Source organism: Oncorhynchus keta, chromosome 12 (assembly GCF_023373465.1).
Source record: "Oncorhynchus keta strain PuntledgeMale-10-30-2019 chromosome 12, Oket_V2, whole genome shotgun sequence".
NCBI classification, from domain to species: Eukaryota; Metazoa; Chordata; class Actinopteri; order Salmoniformes; family Salmonidae; genus Oncorhynchus; species Oncorhynchus keta.
The window spans coordinates 35,318,054-35,338,038 of NC_068432.1; the positions used below are offsets into that span (position 1 = coordinate 35,318,054).

The following is a 19,985-nucleotide window of genomic DNA, read 5'->3' on the forward strand; positions in this document are numbered from 1 at the left end:
GCTCTACCAACTGAGCCACGCCATGCTCTACCAACTGAGCCACAGAAGTTTGTGTGGATGCATTGATAGGTAGGCTACGTGTGCCTTTTAAAAATGTATGTAGTTCTGTCCTTGAGCTGTTCTTGTCTAATGATGTTCTGTATTATGTCATTCTGTATTATGTTTTGTGTTTTGTGTGGACCCCAGGAAGAGTAGCTGCTGATTTTGCAACAGCTAATGGGGATCCTAATAAAATACCTAATCTGTAACGACTGTTGAAGGATGAGGACCAAAGCCCAGCATGTGTTCATGATGTTAATTGAAATCTGAACACTAGAACAAAAATAACAACGTGAACCAGTTCTGTCTGGTGCAGACACAAAACAGAAAACAACTACCCACAAAACACAGGTGAGAAAAGGCTAAGTATGGTTCCCAATCAGAGACAACAATAGTCAGCTGTCCCTGATTGAGAACCATACCCGGCCAAAACAAAGAAATACAAAACATAGAAAAATGAACATAGAATGCCCACCCAAATCACACTGTGACCAAACCAAAATAGAGACATAAAAAGCTCTCTAAGGTCAGGGCGTGACATTATCATGGTACAATATGTGCTCTCTCTGGCAGTGTGAAACAAATCACCCATAATTCCATCTCTCCCCGACCCTCTTCATTCTCCTCCCCCCTGTCACCAAAACCACCATCTGTACATTTTCTTGTCAATTCAGCAATGTGAAAAGAATAATTTCTGACCGCATTCCCTTCCTGACCATATATTCTTAATATTGGATGGACTGCCTTTGCTTACAAACTCAGTTGAGAATGGTGCCAGAGGATTGTTTCAGGAGGATAGGTTTACAGTTACTCACTTTTAGGTTGTTTACAATTTGTAAGGCACCCCTTGCAAGTGCTTCGCTCTGTTTGTAATGTCAGTCTTAGTGAGTGGAACTGCCCCAGTTCAAGGGTCCAGTTCTAGGTTCCAGTTCTAGGTTCCAGTTCTAGGTTCCAGTTCTAGGGTCCAGTTCTAGGCTCCAGTTCTAGGGCCCAGTTCTAGGCTCCAGTTCTAGATCTGTCAACACAACTTTTTATACATATCTGGGTGATTTATCATGTTTTTACTGTTGACTGATGTGACGAGTTGTATTGATTGGTTGTAGTTTTGACAACATAACAGCGACGGTGCCCTAGGATGAATTACTTTGAGTCAAACCAGGCCAGCATGTGACATCACATGGTGACATACTGTCATCTCATACGGTCATGTTTGATATTCTGTGAGCTGAATACATTTATGGTTCAGGGCTCTATGAATGAGTCTACTTTAGGAAAACATGTTATAGTGAGAATTACAGAATACATGTATGGTTCAGGGCTCTATGAATGAGTCTACTTTAGGAAAACATGTTATAGTGAGAATTACAGAATACATGTATGGTTCAGGGCTCTATGAATGAGTCTACTTTAGGAAAACATGTTATAGTGAGAATTACAGAATACATTTATGGTTCAGGGCTCTATGAATGAGTCTACTTTAGGAAAACATGTTATAGTGAGAATTACAGAATACATGGATGGTTCAGGGCTCTATGAATGAGTCTACTTTATGAAAACATGTTATAGTGAGGAGACAGAATACATGTATGGTTCAGGGCTCTATGAATGAGTCTACTTTAGGAAAACATGTTATAGTGAGAATTACAGAATACATGTATGGTTCAGGGCTCTATGAATGAGTCTACTTTAGGAAAACATGTTATAGTGAGGAGACAGAATACATTTATGGTTCAGGGCTCTATGAATGAGTCTACTTTAGGAAAACATGTTATAGTGAGAATTACAGAATACATTTATGGTTCAGGGCTCTATGAATGAGTCTACTTTAGGAAAACATGTTATAGTGAGGAGACAGAATACATGGATGGTTCAGGGCTCTATGAATGAGTCTACTTTAGGAAAACATGTTATAGTGAGGAGACAGAATACATGTATGGTTCAGGGCTCTATGAATGAGTCTACTTTAGGAAAACATGTTATAGTGAGGAGACAGAATACATGTATGGTTCAGGGCTCTATGAATGAGTCTACTTTAGGAAAACATGTTATAGTGAGGAGACAGAATACATTTATGGTTCAGGGCTCTATGAATGAGTCTACTTTAGGAAAACATGTTATAGTGAGGAGACAGAATACATGGATGGTTCAGGGCTCTATGAATGAGTCTACTTTAGGAAAACATGTTATAGTGAGGAGACAGAATACATGGATGGTTCAGGGCTCTATGAATGAGTCTACTTTAGGAAAACATGTTATAGTGAGGAGACAGAATACATGGATGGTTCAGGGCTCTATGAATGAGTCTACTTTAGGAAAACATGTTATAGTGAGGAGACAGAATACATGGATGGTTCAGGGCTCTATGAATGAGTCTACTATAGGAAAACATGTTATAGTGAGGAGACAGAATACATGGATGGTTCAGGGCTCTATGAATGAGTCTACTTTAGGAAAACATGTTATAGTGAGGAGACAGAATACATGGATGGTTCAGGGCTCTATGAATGAGTCTACTATAGGAAAACATGTTATAGTGAGGAGACAGAATACATGGATGGTTCAGGGCTCTATGAATGAGTCTACTTTATGAAAACATGTTATAGTGAGGAGACAGAATACATGGATGGTTCAGGGCTCTATGAATGAGTCTACTTTAGGAAAACATGTTATAGTGAGGAGACAGAATACATGGATGGTTCAGGGCTCTATGAATGAGTCTACTTTAGGAAAACATGTTATAGTGAGGAGACAGAATACATGTATGGTTCAGGGCTCTATGAATGAGTCTACTTTAGGAAAACATGTTATAGTGAGGAGACAGAATACATGGATGGTTCAGGGCTCTATGAATGAGTCTACTATAGGAAAACATGTTATAGTGAGGAGACAGAATACATGGATGGTTCAGGGCTCTATGGATGAGTCTACTTTATGAAAACATGTTATAGTGAGGAGACAGAATACATGGATGGTTCAGGGCTCTATGGATGAGTCTACTTTAGGAAAACATGTTATAGTGAGGAGACAGAATACATGGATGGTTCAGGGCTCTATGAATGAGTCTACTTTAGGAAAACATGTTATAGTGAGGAGACAGAATACATTTATGGTTCAGGGCTCTATGAATGAGTCTACTTTAGGAAAACATGTTATAGTGAGGAGACAGAATACATTTATGGTTCAGGGCTCTATGAATGAGTCTACTTTAGGAAAACATGTTATAGTGAGGAGACAGAATACATGGATGGTTCAGGGCTCTATGAATGAGTCTACTTTAGGAAAACATGTTATAGTGAGGAGACAGAATACATGGATGGTTCAGGGCTCTATGAATGAGTCTACTTTAGGAAAACATGTTATAGTGAGGAGACAGAATACATTTATGGTTCAGGGCTCTATGAATGAGTCTACTTTAGGAAAACATGTTATAGTGAGGAGACAGAATACATTTATGGTTCAGGGCTCTATGAATGAGTCTACTTTAGGAAAACATGTTATAGTGAGGAGACAGAATACATGTATGGTTCAGGGCTCTATGAATGAGTCTACTTTAGGAAAACATGTTATAGTGAGGAGACAGAATACATTTATGGTTCAGGGCTCTATGAATGAGTCTACTTTAGGAAAACATGTTATAGTGAGGAGACAGAATACATGGATGGTTCAGGGCTCTATGAATGAGTCTACTTTAGGAAAACATGTTATAGTGAGGAGACAGAATACATGGATGGTTCAGGGCTCTATGAATGAGTCTACTTTAGGAAAACATGTTATAGTGAGGAGACAGAATACATGGATGGTTCAGGGCTCTATGAATGAGTCTACTATAGGAAAACATGTTATAGTGAGAATTACAGAATACATTTATGGTTCAGGGCTCTATGAATGAGTCTACTTTAGGAAAACATGTTATAGTGAGGAGACAGAATACATGTATGGTTCAGGGCTCTATGAATGAGTCTACTTTAGGAAAACATGTTATAGTGAGGAGACAGAATACATTTATGGTTCAGGGCTCTATGAATGAGTCTACTTTAGGAAAACATGTTATAGTGAGGAGACAGAATACATGGATGGTTCAGGGCTCTATGAATGAGTCTACTTTAGGAAAACATGTTATAGTGAGGAGACAGAATACATGGATGGTTCAGGGCTCTATGAATGAGTCTACTTTAGGAAAACATGTTATAGTGAGGAGACAGAATACATTTATGGTTCAGGGCTCTATGAATGAGTCTACTTTAGGAAAACATGTTATAGTGAGGAGACAGAATACATGGATGGTTCAGGGCTCTATGAATGAGTCTACTTTAGGAAAACATGTTATAGTGAGGAGACAGAATACATGGATGGTTCAGGGCTCTATGAATGAGTCTACTATAGGAAAACATGTTATAGTGAGAATTACAGAATACATGTATGGTTCAGGGCTCTATGAATGAGTCTACTTTAGGAAAACATGTTATAGTGAGGAGACAGAATACATGTATGGTTCAGGGCTCTATGAATGAGTCTACTTTAGGAAAACATGTTATAGTGAGAATTACAGAATACATGGATGGTTCAGGGCTCTATGAATGAGTCTACTTTAGGAAAACATGTTATAGTGAGGAGACAGAATACATGGATGGTTCAGGGCTCTATGAATGAGTCTACTTTAGGAAAACATGTTATAGTGAGAATTACAGAATACATTTATGGTTCAGGGCTCTATGAATGAGTCTACTTTAGGAAAACATGTTATAGTGAGAATTACAGAATACATTTATGGTTCAGGGCTCTATGAATGAGTCTACTTTAGGAAAACATGTTATAGTGAGGAGACAGAATACATGGATGGTTCAGGGCTCTATGAATGAGTCTACTTTAGGAAAACATGTTATAGTGAGGAGACAGAATACATGGATGGTTCAGGGCTCTATGAATGAGTCTACTTTAGGAAAACATGTTATAGTGAGAATTACAGAATACATTTATGGTTCAGGGCTCTATGAATGAGTCTACTTTAGGAAAACATGTTATAGTGAGAATTACAGAATACATTTATGGTTCAGGGCTCTATGAATGAGTCTACTTTAGGAAAACATGTTATAGTGAGGAGACAGAATACATGGATGGTTCAGGGCTCTATGAATGAGTCTACTTTAGGAAAACATGTTATAGTGAGGAGACAGAATACATGGATGGTTCAGGGCTCTATGAATGAGTCTACTTTAGGAAAACATGTTATAGTGAGGAGACAGAATACATGGATGGTTCAGGGCTCTATGAATGAGTCTACTATAGGAAAACATGTTATAGTGAGGAGACAGAATACATGGATGGTTCAGGGCTCTATGAATGAGTCTACTTTAGGAAAACATGTTATAGTGAGGAGACAGAATACATGGATGGTTCAGGGCTCTATGAATGAGTCTACTTTAGGAAAACATGTTATAGTGAGTAGACAGAATACATGTATGGTGTAACCTACAAATACAGTGCATTCGGAAAGTATTCAGACCCCTTCACTTTTTCCACATTTTGTTACGTTACAGTTATTCTAAAATGTATTCAATCGTTTATCCCCCTCATCAATCTACACACAATACCCCATAATGACAAAGCAAAGCCAGGTTTATAGAAATTTTAGCAAATGTATTAAAAATAAAAAAATATAAAATTTACATTAGTGTTCAGACCCTTTACTCAGTACTTTGTTGAAGTACCTTTGGCAGCGATTACAGCCTTGAGTCTTCTTGTAAGTGGCAAATCATTTGTAAAAATAGAGAAGGGTAACGTCCCAAGGCAACTGCCCTGATGGATACCGCACTGTACATATCTGTTGTTAGAGAAACTTCCATTGAGTTCTATTTGATAAATAACTCTCCAACCATCTGTAGGCAGGTGATCTAAAGCCATATCAAGTGAGTTTTTTCAATAACACATAATGATCAATAACATCAAAGGCTGCACTGAAATCTAATTATACAGCTCCAACTATCATCTTATTATCTATTTCAGGCAGCTCAGATCTGACTGGATGATAAAGGCTAGTTTGGGTGAGGACATAGAGGTTAGCCCCTTTTTCTTCTGAGAGAGAAACCAGTATCATCCACACTGCTGTGTTCATCCCATGCTGGAGAAACCACCACTTTATATCCATCAGTTATCCTCTGCCAGATGTATTCTTTCCATCACTCAACGCCTCCCCTTTGTCACTTCAGCTGCTTACCAGCCTCCCCACACCCCCTGAGCCACAGAGCAGCACACGCTAACCCTAACTAGGGAGGATAGGAGCTAGGCTAGCATGCCACTTTGATTAGCAGACTTTACGAGGTGATAGCAACTGGGTATCCAAGAACGCTTTAATCTCTTGTCTCGTGTTAGCAGTTCATGTCCATGGCTCGAGGGTTGGAGAGAGAGTATTTCCACGTATCAGCAGAGTGATGGAGCACATGCACAGACCTAGCTCTAATTCGACTGTGAGGGTATCTCAAAGTAAGCTACAGTGAGAGTATGCATGATTTTCTTCTTAGATTGACTGGTTACATTTGGAGACCACCCGATTAGTGGGTTTCTGCTCAAGTTGCGGTGACCCTCTCTCTCAGAAATTCCTCAGAAAAGAAAAACAGGTTTCCCATCCAGGCTTGGGCTGTTAAAAAAAGAGAACATATTCATAAGCACAAACTGGCCGATCATGCCTAATGTGTGCTATGATCGTAATGACAACCAGTCTGCTTCGCTTGTATGGAAATGTCTTCCCAGGGTTGAGAGAGAGAACTAACACAATGACTTCTGCAAGGAGGGTGTGGAAAGGAGCCTGAGGAAACTATGATAATTGATGTTTATTTATTGCCACAGATTGAGAGAGAGGGAGAGGGAGAGGGAGAGGGAGAGGGAGAGGGAACAAAAAAAGTCAAAACAAAACTATATTGCTTATTGGGAAACACAAGCACAAAGCAAAATGCAGTGCTATCTGTCCTAAATTGACAGTACACCATGGCTAAATATTTGACCATGGTTACTGATCAAAACATTAGAAAAACCTCGACAAAGTACAGGCTCAGTGAGCACAGCCTTGCCATTGAGAAGGGTAGACACAGCAAAACCTGGCTCCCTGTAGAGGAAAGGCTGTACAACCACTGCACAACAGCAGAACCTGAGACGGAGCTGCATTTCCTGACAAAATGTCAAAAATATAAAACAATTAGAGTGTAATTTCCCCAAATTTGAAACCCGTATTCAAGGTTTCAAAGACCTCTCTGATGAGGATAGGCTACCCGTCCTGTTGGGGGAGGACGCAGAGAGCTGTGGGTTGGCAGCGCACTACATTGCTGTCTGCCATAAGATGAGGGACCGTGTCTGTCAGACCAATCAACATGTCCTCTACTATATGCTTATTGTTATTGTTGAATGTATGGTTATTTTGACCCTTGGTTATTGTTGTTACTGTTGTCCCGTTGACTATTTTGATTCTCATTTCTATTTATTTTTATATTGTAAATATCAAAAATAAGCTTTGGCAATATGTACATTGTTACGTCATGCCAATAAAGAGAATTGAATTGAGAGAATTAGTGAGAGGGATTGTTATTGCAATCTCTCAGCATTAGAAAGAGAGGGAGGGATGGTTAGGGCAATAGAGGGAGAAACCTGGAGGTGGATGTGACGGACAGACAGACAGACAGACAGACAGACAGACAGACAGACAGACAGACAGACAGACAGACAGACAGACAGACAGACAGACAGACACTACTCTGGAGGTGGATGTGACAGACAGAAATACATACATACATACAGACAGACAGACAGACAGACAGACAGACAGACAGACAGACAGACAGACAGACAGACAGACAGACAGACACTACTCTGGAGGTGGATGTGACAGACAGAAATACATACATACAGACAGACAGACAGACAGACAGACAGACAGACAGACACAGACACTCTGGAGGTGGATGTGACAGACAGACACACAGACAGACAGATACACAGACAGACAGACACACAGATACTACTCTGGATTTGGATGTGACAGACAGACAGACAGACAGACAGACAGACAGACAGACAGACAGACAGACAGACAGACAGACAGACAGACAGACAGACACTACTCTGGAGGTGGATGTGACAGACAGACAGACAGACAGACAGACAGACAGACAGACAGACAGACAGACACTACTCTGGAGGTGGATGTGACAGACAGACAGACAGACAGATACTACTCTGGCGGTGGATGCGACAGACAGACAGACAGACAGACATATACTACTCTGGAGGTGGATGTGATGGACAGACAGACAGACAGACAGACAGACAGACAGACAGACAGACAGACAGACAGACAGACAGACAGACACTACACTGGCTCAGTGTGAAAGAAAAAGGGAGAGTATCAGGGGTGGGCCCTGGCAGTAATGGTCTGGCTGAAAGTTTAATGACATAGGGATAAGGGGGAAGGGTAGACTGGTCTTTGATGTCACCCCTCTGAAACACCTTATGGGGATAGTATATATCTGAAGCAGTCTGTGTGTATGAAACAACAGGTGCTTTGCGTCTTATTTCTCGTCTGTTATTTTTCTGCCTTAACTGTTACTCTACTTGTCAGTTAAGTAGCATGTGTGCTGTATAACTGTACTGTGCCAATATACAGTAACATCTACTGTCTACAATAATGGCACTGTTGATGTCATTGCCCTTTCCTGTTTTGATGAGATCAAGGATTTCACAACCCACAACAGGCTAAATACGGTTTGTGGAAGACTGACCGAGTTTGGGCTTTTAAAAGCTGAGAACATATTCATAAGCACAAACTGGCCGATCAAGACTGTGTGCTTGATTGTAGTGACAACATGTCACTTTACAACACATCTCATTCTGCTTCACTTGTATATATCTTTACCATTCGGCCATCAGATTTGCCACCAACGCTCCTTATAGGACACATCACTGCACTCTATACTCCTCTTTAAACTGGTCATCTCTGTATACCCGGCGCAAGAGCCACTGGTTGATGCTTATTTATAAAACCCTCTTATGCCTCACTCCCCCCTGTCTGAGATACCTACTGCAGCCCTCATCCTCCACATACAACACCAGTTCTGCTAGTCACATTCTGTTAAAGGTCCCCAATACACACACATCCCTGGGCCGCTCCTCTTTTTAGTTCGATGCAGCTAGCGACTAGAACGAGATGCAACAAACACTCAAACTACACAGTTTTATCTCAATCTCTTCATTCAAAGACTCAATCATGGACAATCTTACTGATAGTTGTGGCTGCTTTGTGTGATGTATTGTTGTCTCTACCTTCTTGCCCTCTGTGCTGTTGTCTGTGCCCAATAATGTTTGTACCATGTTTTGTGCTGCTACCATGTTAAGTTGCTACCATGGTGTTGTTATGTTGTGTTGCTACCATGCTGTGTTATTGTCTTAGGTCTCTTTATGTTGTGTTGTGTTGTCTCTCTTGTTGTGATGTGTGTTTTGTCCTATATTTATATTGTGTTCATTTTTTATTTTTAATCCCAGCCCCCGCAGGAGGCCTTTTGCCTTTTGGTAGGCCGTCATCGTAAATAAGAATTTGTTCTTAATTAACTGACTTGCCTAGTTAAATAAAGGTTAAATAAATACAAATATGGAAATGTCTTCCTAGGGTTGAGAGAGAGCTGACAGTGAGTTCTGCAAGGAGGGTGTGGAAGGGAGCCTGAGGAAACTATGATAATTGATGTTTATTTATTGTCATGGAAATATGTAACACGGCTCTTCCTGATAATGTGGCTGGTGCACCTGGATCCAAAACCTCAAAGAACAAAAATGTCAGATCCTCTCATGTTCTCTAAAGGGATGAGAGAGAGAGAGAGAGAGAGAGAGAGAGAGAGAGAGAGAGAGAGAGAGAGAGAGAGAGAGAGTATAAATGTGTCAGTGTGCACAATTTGGAACCTTAAAGCTTTGGGGCTGTGTTTTGACAGTGCTGTGTGTTAGGAGCGTTTTGAAAGGCTTCAGTGTATAACCCCTGTGTTTCTCTGTCAGTTTCAATCCCAGTCTGCTCTCAGGCCTATCAGTACAGACTGGCCTCTCACTCTCTCATCAGCTCACTGTAGCTCACAACACAACACAGAGAAACAGTCAAGTGGAAATGGCATTTACCAACAGTTTCAACATATAAAATATATCAAAGCACACAGCTTGTCTTTTACCTGTCTTCATGCTGTCTGTTTGGTTCATATACACACAAGCCTCTTTTCTTCTCTCTTTTTGTGCTCCCTTAGCTCAGATATTAGTTCAATGCGAAAAAAGAGAAATACAATTTTTGAGAGAGATGAATCGAGGAGTACACGGCAGCAATGGGACCAGATCTTTGTGTCTCTGTCAGTTGGCTTATACTTTACTGAGTTAGACAAGGCCTCTGTGTCTTGTCCTCTCATCTATGAAGTTAGATAGGGCCTCTGTGTCTTGTCCTCTCATCTATGAAGTTAGATAGGGCCTCTGTGTCTTGTCCTCTCATCTATGAAGTTAGATAGGACCTCTGTGTCTTGTCCTCTCATCTATGAAGTTAGATAGGGCCTCTGTGTCTTGTCCTCTCATCTATGAAGTTAGATAGGGCCTCTGTGTCTTGTCCTCTCATCTATGAAGTCAGATAGGGCCTCTGTGTCTTGTCCTCTCATCTATGAAGTTAGATAGGGCCTCTGTGTCTTGTCCTCTCATCTATGAAGTTAGATAGGGCCTCTGTGTCTTGTCCTCTCATCTATGAAGTTAGATAGGGCCTCTGTGTCTTGTCCTCTCATCTATGAAGTTAGATAGGGCCTCTGTGTCTTGTCCTCTCATCTATGAAGTTAGATAGGGCCTCTGTGTCTTGTCCTCTCATCTATGAAGTTAGATAGGGCCTCTGTGTCTTGTCCTCTCATCTATGAAGTTAGATAGTGCCTCTGTGTCTTGTCCTCTCATCTATGAAGTTAGATAGGGCCTCTGTGTCTTGTCCTCTCATCTATGAAGTTAGATAGGGCCTCTGTGTCTTGTCCTCTCATCTATGAAGTTAGATAGGGCCTCTGTGTCTTGTCCTCTCATCTATGAAGTCAGATAGGGCCTCTGTGTCTTGTCCTCTCATCTATGAAGTTAGATAGGGCCTCTGTGTCTTGTCCTCTCATCTATGAAGTTAGATAGGGCCTCTGTGTCTTGTCCTCTCATCTATGAAGTTAGATAGGGCCTCTGTGTCTTGTCCTCTCATCTATGAAGTTAGATAGGGCCTCTGTGTCTTGTCCTCTCATCTATGAAGTTAGATAGGGCCTCTGTGTCTTGTCCTCTCATCTATGAAGTTAGATAGGGCCTCTGTGTCTTGTCCTCTCATCTATGAAGTTAGATAGGGCCTCTGTGTCTTGTCCTCTCATCTATGAAGTTAGATAGGGCCTCTATGTCTTGTCCTCTCATCTATGAAGTTAGATAGGGCTTCTGTGTCTTGTCCTCTCATCTATGAAGTTAGGTAGGGTTTCTGTGTCTTGTCCTCTCATCTATGAAGTTAGATATGGCCTCTGTGTCTTGTCCTCTCATCGATGAAGTTAGATAGGGTTTCTGTGTCTTGTCCTCTCATCTATGAAGTTAGATAGGGCTTCTGTGTCTTGTCCTCTCATCTATGAAGTTAGATAGGGCCTCTGTGTCTTGTCCTCTCATCTATGAAGTTAGATAGGGCCTCTGTGTCTTGTCCTCTCATCTATGAAGTTAGATACGGCCTCTGTGTCTTGTCCTCTCATCTATGAAGTTAGATAGGGCCTCTGTGTCTTGTCCTCTCATCTATGAAGTCAGATAGGGCCTCTGTGTCTTGTCCTCTCATCTATGAAGTTAGATAGGGCCTCTGTGTCTTGTCCTCTCATCTATGAAGTTAGATAGGGCCTCTGTGTCTTGTCCTCTCATCTATGAAGTTAGATAGGGCCTCTGTGTCTTGTCCTCTCATCTATGAAGTTAGATAGGGCCTCTGTGTCTTGTCCTCTCATCTATGAAGTTAGATAGGGCCTCTGTGTCTTGTCCTCTCATCTATGAAGTTAGATAGGGCCTCTGTGTCTTGTCCTCTCATCTATGAAGTTAGATAGGGCCTCTGTGTCTTGTCCTCTCATCTATGAAGTCAGATAGGGCCTCTGTGTCTTGTCCTCTCATCTATGAAGTTAGATAGGGCCTCTGTGTCTTGTCCTCTCATCTATGAAGTTAGATAGGGCCTCTGTGTCTTGTCCTCTCATCTATGAAGTTAGATAGGGCCTCTGTGTCTTGTCCTCTCATCTATGAAGTTAGATAGGGCCTCTGTGTCTTGTCCTCTCATCTATGAAGTTAGATAGTGCCTCTGTGTCTTGTCCTCTCATCTATGAAGTTAGATAGGGCCTCTGTGTCTTGTCCTCTCATCTATGAAGTTAGATAGGGCCTCTGTGTCTTGTCCTCTCATCTATGAAGTTAGATAGGGCCTCTGTGTCTTGTCCTCTCATCTATGAAGTCAGATAGGGCCTCTGTGTCTTGTCCTCTCATCTATGAAGTTAGATAGGGCCTCTGTGTCTTGTCCTCTCATCTATGAAGTTAGATAGGGCCTCTGTGTCTTGTCCTCTCATCTATGAAGTTAGATAGGGCCTCTGTGTCTTGTCCTCTCATCTATGAAGTTAGATAGGGCCTCTGTGTCTTGTCCTCTCATCTATGAAGTTAGATAGGGCCTCTGTGTCTTGTCCTCTCATCTATGAAGTTAGATAGGGCCTCTGTGTCTTGTCCTCTCATCTATGAAGTTAGATAGGGCCTCTGTGTCTTGTCCTCTCATCTATGAAGTTAGATAGGGCCTCTGTGTCTTGTCCTCTCATCTATGAAGTTAGATAGGGCCTCTATGTCTTGTCCTCTCATCTATGAAGTTAGATAGGGCTTCTGTGTCTTGTCCTCTCATCTATGAAGTTAGATAGGGTTTCTGTGTCTTGTCCTCTCATCTATGAAGTTAGATATGGCCTCTGTGTCTTGTCCTCTCATCGATGAAGTTAGATAGGGTTTCTGTGTCTTGTCCTCTCATCTATGAAGTTAGATAGGGCCTCTGTGTCTTGTCCTCTCATCTATGAAGTTAGATAGGGCCTCTGTGTCTTGTCCTCTCATCTATGAAGTTAGATAGGGCCTCTGTGTCTTGTCCTCTCATCTATGAAGTTAGATAGGGCCTCTGTGTCTTGTCCTCTCATCTATGAAGTTAGATAGGGCCTCTGTGTCTTGTCCTCTCATCTATGAAGTTAGATAGGGCCTCTGTGTCTTGTCCACTCATCTATGAAGTTAGATAGGGCCTCTGTGTCTTGTCCTCTCATCTATGAAGTTAGATAGGGCCTCTGTGTCTTGTCCTCTCATCTATGAAGTTAGATAGGGTTTCTGTGGCCTCTCTTTCAATGTACAGAATACCTTTTGACTGGCCAATCAGCCTTTCAGTTTTGTGTGTAAATCATCTGCGACCTCCAGCGTCATGTAGCACATGTCCACCTGCTGTGCTGCTCTCCTCCGCTTGTACAGCTTGTCCACTGTCACAGTGTACAGTATAGTCAGGCCTGCTGTTTACACAGCAGCCAGTCAGCCGTACGCTAGCTAGCAGCTCTATTAGACAGGGGGAGAAGAGAGGAAGCTCCGAACCAGACACAGATGGCCAGTGTTTCTTGGTAGACTGAAGCTGCTGTGTGAAGGGGGTAGGGGTGAGGGGGTGAGGGAAAGGACATTATAATGTGATACGGAGCTCATGCTTTTATGCCTGGCCGTGGCCAGATGTTGAGTGGAGGAGGGAGAGGGTGAGAGGGGTCAGTCTGCTGGAGCTGTTCACTACTTTGGACATGGACCCACTCTGAAACGAGACTCATTTAACTTGAACTGAGGAAATTATGTCTATTTCTAGAAAGAACATTTTGAGAGAGACAGTATTTTCCATACTTTTACTTTTCAGAGTTTCTCTTCCGTGGCCGTGCTTTTCCTCTTAATCTTTAAAAGTTATGTTGACCTTCTTTGAGTGTTTCTGATAACATCATGTTCATATTGTTAGTTTCCAGCTGGGAGCATTCAGGCATGAGCACCATTATAAACTCCTTAATAAACCTCATAATGTATTGAGCATGTCTTATTGTGCAATAATATTCAATTATATTAAAACCATCTGTTTTTTTGCTACTTAATCTTTATTCTCCTGATAATTAACCTGGAAGTCTATGTTTCGGCCTGGAAATGTTGTATTTATTACATGTAGTTAGTTATCTGTCTCTGTTGTAAACTGTCAGGTGTAGACGGACTGATTGTGCTGTGGGACCCACATTGCATCGGAGTGGTCCAAGTTGTCTGTGTAATGGTTGCGATTGCTTGTAATGCGCTGGAAGGGAGAGTTTGTCTTATATTAAATTACTGTTACTGGCCCAGATTGGCCAAGCTGTTCCAGATGACCTTTTAGTAACATCTGCTTGTGTGTGTGTGTGTGTGTGTGTGTGTGTGTGTGTGTGTGTGTGTGTGTGTGTGTGTGTGTGTGTGTGTGTGTGTGTGTGTGTGTGTGTGTGTGTGTGTGTGTGTGTGTGTGTGTGTGTGTGTGTGTGTGTGTGTGTGTGTGTGTGTGTGTGAGGTCACATTGTTTCCTGGTGCTGAAAGACCTGGGCCTTGTGTTAGCAGTCTCTCCATCACTCAGTCAGATGCCATGTGCCAGACTGTTGCTCTTGGCTCAGACAGAAAGAAAGACTGACACGGGGTAAATGTGTCAGTCTACTTTGCCCTCAGGCTCGTTCTTCCAATCTCCTTATCCTGTGTGTGTGTGTGTGTGTTCCAGTTTCCTACCAGCCTATTCATTCACAGACCTCGTTGTCTTCCTATCTCCTTATCCTGTGTGTGTGTGTGTGTGTGTTCCAGTTTCCTACCAGCCTATTCATTCACAGACCTCGTTGTCTTCCAATCTCCTTATCCTGCAGGAGTGTGTGTGTGTTCCAGTTTCCTACCAGCCTATTCATTCACAGACCTCGTTGTCTTCCAATCTCCTTATCCTGCAGGAGTGTGTGTGTGTTCCAGTTTCCTACCAGCCTATTCATTCACAGACCTCGTTGTCTTCCAATCTCCTTATCCTGCAGGAGTGTGTGTGTGTTCCAGTTTCCTACCAGCCTATTCATTCACAGACCTCGTTGTCTTCCAATCTCCTTATCCTGCAGGAGTGTGTGTGTGTTCCAGTTTCTTACCAGCCTATTCATTCACAGACCTCGTTGTCTTCCAATCTCCTTATCCTGCAGGAGTGTGTGTGTGTTCCAGTTTCTTACCAGCCTATTCATTCACAGACCTCGTTGTCTTCCAATCTCCTTATCCTGTGTGTGTGTGTGTGTGTTCCAGTTTCCTACCAGCCTATTCATTCACAGACCTCGTTGTCTTCCTATCTCCTTATCCTGCAGGAGTGTGTGTGTGTTCCAGTTTCTTACCAGCCTATTCATTCACAGACCTCGTTGTCTTCCAATCTCCTTATCCTGCAGGAGTGTGTGTGTGTTCCAGTTTCTTACCAGCCTATTCATTCACAGACCTCGTTGTCTTCCAATCTCCTTATCCTGCAGGAGTGTGTGTGTGTTCCAGTTTCCTACCAGCCTATTCATTCACAGACCTCGTTGTCTTCCAATCTCCTTATCCTGCAGGAGTGTGTGTGTGTTCCAGTTTCCTACCAGCCTATTCATTCACAGACCTCGTTGTCTTCCAATCTCCTTATCCTGCAGGAGTGTGTGTGTGTTCCAGTTTCTTACCAGCCTATTCATTCACAGACCTCGTTGTCTTCCAATCTCCTTATCCTGCAGGAGTGTGTGTGTGTTCCAGTTTCCTACCAGCCTATTCATTCACAGACCTCGTTGTCTTCCAATCTCCTTATCCTGCAGGAGTGTGTGTGTGTTCCAGTTTCTTACCAGCCTATTCATTCACAGACCTCGTTGTCTTCCAATCTCCTTATCCTGCAGGAGTGTGTGTGTGTTCCAGTTTCTTACCAGCCTATTCATTCACAGACCTCGTTGTCTTCCAATCTCCTTATCCTGCAGGAGTGTTTGTGTGTTCCAGTTTCTTACCAGCCTATTCATTCACAGACCTCGTTGTCTTCCAATCTCCTTATCCTGCAGGAGTGTGTGTGTGTTCCAGTTTCTTACCAGCCTATTCATTCACAGACCTCGTTGTCTTCCAATCTCCTTATCCTGCAGGAGTGTGTGTGTGTTCCAGTTTCCTACCAGCCTATTCATTCACAGACCTCGTTGTCTTCCAATCTCCTTATCCTGCAGGAGTGTGTATGTGTTCCAGTTTCTTACCAGCCTATTCATTCACAGACCTCGTTGTCTTCCAATCTCCTTATCCTGCAGGAGTGTGTGTGTGTTCCAGTTTCCTACCAGCCTATTCATTCACAGACCTTGTTGTCTTCCAATCTCCTTATCCTGCAGGAGTGTGTGTGTGTTCCAGTTTCTTACCAGCCTATTCATTCACAGACCTCGTTGTCTTCCAATCTCCTTATCCTGCAGGAGTGTGTGTGTGTGTTCCAGTTTCCTACCAGCCTATTCATTCACAGACCTCGTTGTCTTCCAATCTCCTTATCCTGCAGGAGTGTGTGTGTGTTCCAGTTTCCTACCAGCCTATTCATTCACAGACCTTGTTGTCTTCCAATCTCCTTATCCTGCAGGAGTGTGTGTGTGTTCCAGTTTCTTACCAGCCTATTCATTCACAGACCTTGTTGTCTTCCAATCTCCTTATCCTGCAGGAGTGTGTGTGTGTTCCAGTTTCTTACCAGCCTATTCATTCACAGACCTCGTTGTCTTCCAATCTCCTTATCCTGCAGGAGTGTGTGTGTGTTCCAGTTTCTTACCAGCCTATTCATTCACAGACCTCGTTGTCTTCCTATCTCTTTCTCAGCCTGTGAAGAATAAAGCACCATACTAAACTACATTAGCTTTAGTAGTATGTAAACAACGTGTCGTTTGAATCACACCCTTATGATTAAGCTAATGTGACCTTGATGAGCTGAGGGAGTCACAGAAGCTGAACGTCTTTCCTCTTCCAAATAGTCTTTTTCATGCTCATTAACCGTCAACATACCAAATCATTGTGACCGTTAAGGTACATATTTAATATGACTTAAACCTCTGGCTGGAATCAAATGAGACGACGCATCCTGATTACATTGGGTGGAATACATTGAGAGGAGGATTCCTGGACTAAATTGTGTTTATGCGAGTGGAACAGGGATGCAGGCAGGCTGAATGAGGCTCTCTATGTGAGCAGGGAGAGGTCAACTAAGGGCCTTCTCTTCTGATTGCAACCATGCTCCTCTCAGCAGGGGGAAGTCATCCTTACTGACTAATGACCGGATAGACCTTTATTGTAGTTATGTGCTATATCAGCAGACAAAATTGGATCACACACCTTGAATTTAACAGGAATTTATTTTGTGATTTGAATGGTCGTTTTTCTCAGTGACCGATTGACTTTTGAAACCTCAGTGACATGACTTTTAAGGATAGCCCTCGAGGATTTGATTCAGAAAAACACAGTTTCATATTTTCTGTGAATGTCTAGACTTCTCTGGAAAAGATCCCAATATATCAGAACTGCATGGTTCCTTGAGTCATAACATATGTCAATGTGACTTGATGGATTACATGCAGTGCCTTCAGAAAGTATTCAAACCCCTTAACTTTTTCCACATTTTGTTACGTTACAGCCTTAAATTGATTAAATACACATTTTTTCTCATCAATCTACTCACAATACTGCATAATAACAAAGCGAAAACAGGTTTCTGACATTTTTGCAAAAGTATAAAAAAATAAAAGACTTAAGTACCTTCTTTGCAGAAGTATTCAGACCCTTTTCTATGAGACTCAAAATTGAGCTCAGGTGCATCCTGTTTCCATTGATCGTCCTTGAGATGTTTCTACAACTTGATTGGAGTCCACCTGTTGTAAATTAAATTGATTGGACATGATTTGGAAAGGCACACACCTGTCTATACATTTACATCATTTACATTTAAGTCATTTAGCAGACGCTCTTATCCAGAGCGACTTACAAATTGGTGCATTCACCTTATGACATCCAGTGGAACAGCCACTTTACAATAGTGCATCTAAATCTTTTAAGGGGGGGGGGTGAGAAGGATTACTTTATCCTATCCTAGGTATTCCTTAAAGAGGTGGGGTTTCAGGTGTCTCCGGAAGGTGGTGATTGACTCCGCTGTCCTGGCGTCGTGAGGGAGTTTGTTCCACCATTGGGGGGCCAGAGTCTATATAAGGTCCCACAGTCGACCTCATGTCAGAGCAAAATCCAAGCCATGAGGTCGAAGGAATTGTCCGTAGAGCTCCGAGACGGGATTGTGTTCAGGCACAGATCAGGGGAAGGGTACCAAACAATGTCTGCAGCATTGAAGTTCACCAAGAACACAGTGGCCTCCATCATTCTCAAATGGAAAAGGTTTGGAACCACCAAGATTCTTCGTAGAGCTGGCCGCCCGGACAAACTGAGCAATCGGGGGAGGAGGGTCTTGGTCAGGGAGGTGACCAAGAACCCTATGGTCACTCTTACAGAGCTCCAGAGTTCCTTTGTGGAGATGGGAGAACCTTCCAGAAGGACAACCATCTCTGCAGCACTCCACCAATAAGGTCTTTATTGTAGAGTGGCCAGACGGAAGCCACTCCTCAGTAAAAGGCACATGACAGCCCGCTTGGAGTTTGCCAAAAGGCACCTAAAGACTCTCAGACTATGAGAAACAAGATTCCCTGGTCTGATGAAACCAAGATTGTAATCTTTGGCCTGAATGCCAAGCGTCAAGTCTAGAGGAAACCTGGCACCATCCCTATGGTGAAGCATAGTGTTGGCAGCATCATGCTGTGCTGTGAGGATGTTTTTCAGCGGCAGGGACTGGGAGACTAGTCAGTATCGAGGGACAGATGAACAGAGCAAAGTACAGAGAGATCCTTGATGAAAACCTGCTCCAGAGTGATCAGGACCTCAGAATGGGGCGAAGGTTCACCTTCCAACAGGACAATGACCCTAAGCACACAGCCAAGACAACGCAGGAGTGGCTTCGGGACAAGTCTCTGAATGTCCTTGAGAGGCCCAGCCAGAGCCTGGACTTGAACCCGATCCAACATCTCTGGAGAGACCTGAAAGTAGGTGTGCATCAACACTCCCCATCCAACCTGACAGAGCTGAGGATCTGCAGAGAAGAATGGGGGAAACTCCCCAAATACAGGTGTGCCAAGCTTGTAGTGTCATACCCAAGAAGACTCGAGGCTGTAATCACTGCCAAAGGTCCTTCAACAAAGTACTGAGTAAAGGGTCTGAATACTTATGTAAATGTGATATTTCAGAATGACATTTTTTGTAAATTAGCACATATTTCTAAAAACATGGTAAAATGTGAAAAAAGTCAAGGGGTCTGAATATACACTGTATATCATCAATCTGTGACATTTGATCACATCTACTGAGGTTACTTACAGGATATGTGTATAATGAATTAATTCAGGTCCTGGACAACAGCAGGCTTACTCAGTCAGAATCCTCAGAGCCTGTCTTTCAGGCCTACCCCCAGACCATACCACACTGCCATGCTACTCAGTTTCCACTGAGCCTGTCTTTCAGGCCTACCCCCAGACCATACCACACTGCCATGCTACTCAGTTTCCTCAGAGTCTGTCTTTCAGGCCTACCCCCAGACCATACCACACTGCCATGCTACTCAGTTTCCTCTGAGCCTGTCTTTCAGGCCTACCCCCAGACCATACCACACTGCCATGCTACTCAGTTTCCTCTGAGCCTGTCTTTCAGGCCTACCCCCAGACCATACCACACTGCCATGCTACTCAGTTTCCTCAGAGCATATGTCTTTCAGGCCTACCCCCAGACCATACCACACTGCCATGCTACTCAGTTTCCTCAGAGCCTGTCTTTCAGGCCTACCCCCAGACCATACCACACTGCCATGCTAC

At 42.7% G+C, this 19,985-nt stretch overlaps 1 protein-coding gene and 1 long non-coding RNA gene across 11 annotated transcripts in view; one reads left to right on the forward strand and one right to left on the reverse strand.

The window, feature by feature from the left end:
• The window catches only part of LOC118372144 (PDZ and LIM domain protein 5-like), a 126,826-nt gene that overhangs the window by 55,002 nt on the left and 51,839 nt on the right, over positions 1 to 19,985 (forward strand). The window lies entirely within an intron of this gene.
• Positions 14,623 to 19,564, reverse strand: LOC127906343 (uncharacterized). 4 transcript variants are annotated; one of them, XR_008060941.1, is made up of 4 exons: positions 16,804 to 19,564; positions 16,334 to 16,411; positions 16,100 to 16,255; positions 14,623 to 15,631 (listed from the first exon to the last, which is right to left on the reverse strand). It is a non-coding gene; the product is annotated as an uncharacterized LOC127906343 (long non-coding RNA). The 4 variants fall into 4 exon arrangements; XR_008060943.1 differs by lacking the exon at positions 16,804 to 19,564 and adding an exon at positions 16,570 to 16,630; XR_008060942.1 differs by lacking the exon at positions 16,334 to 16,411.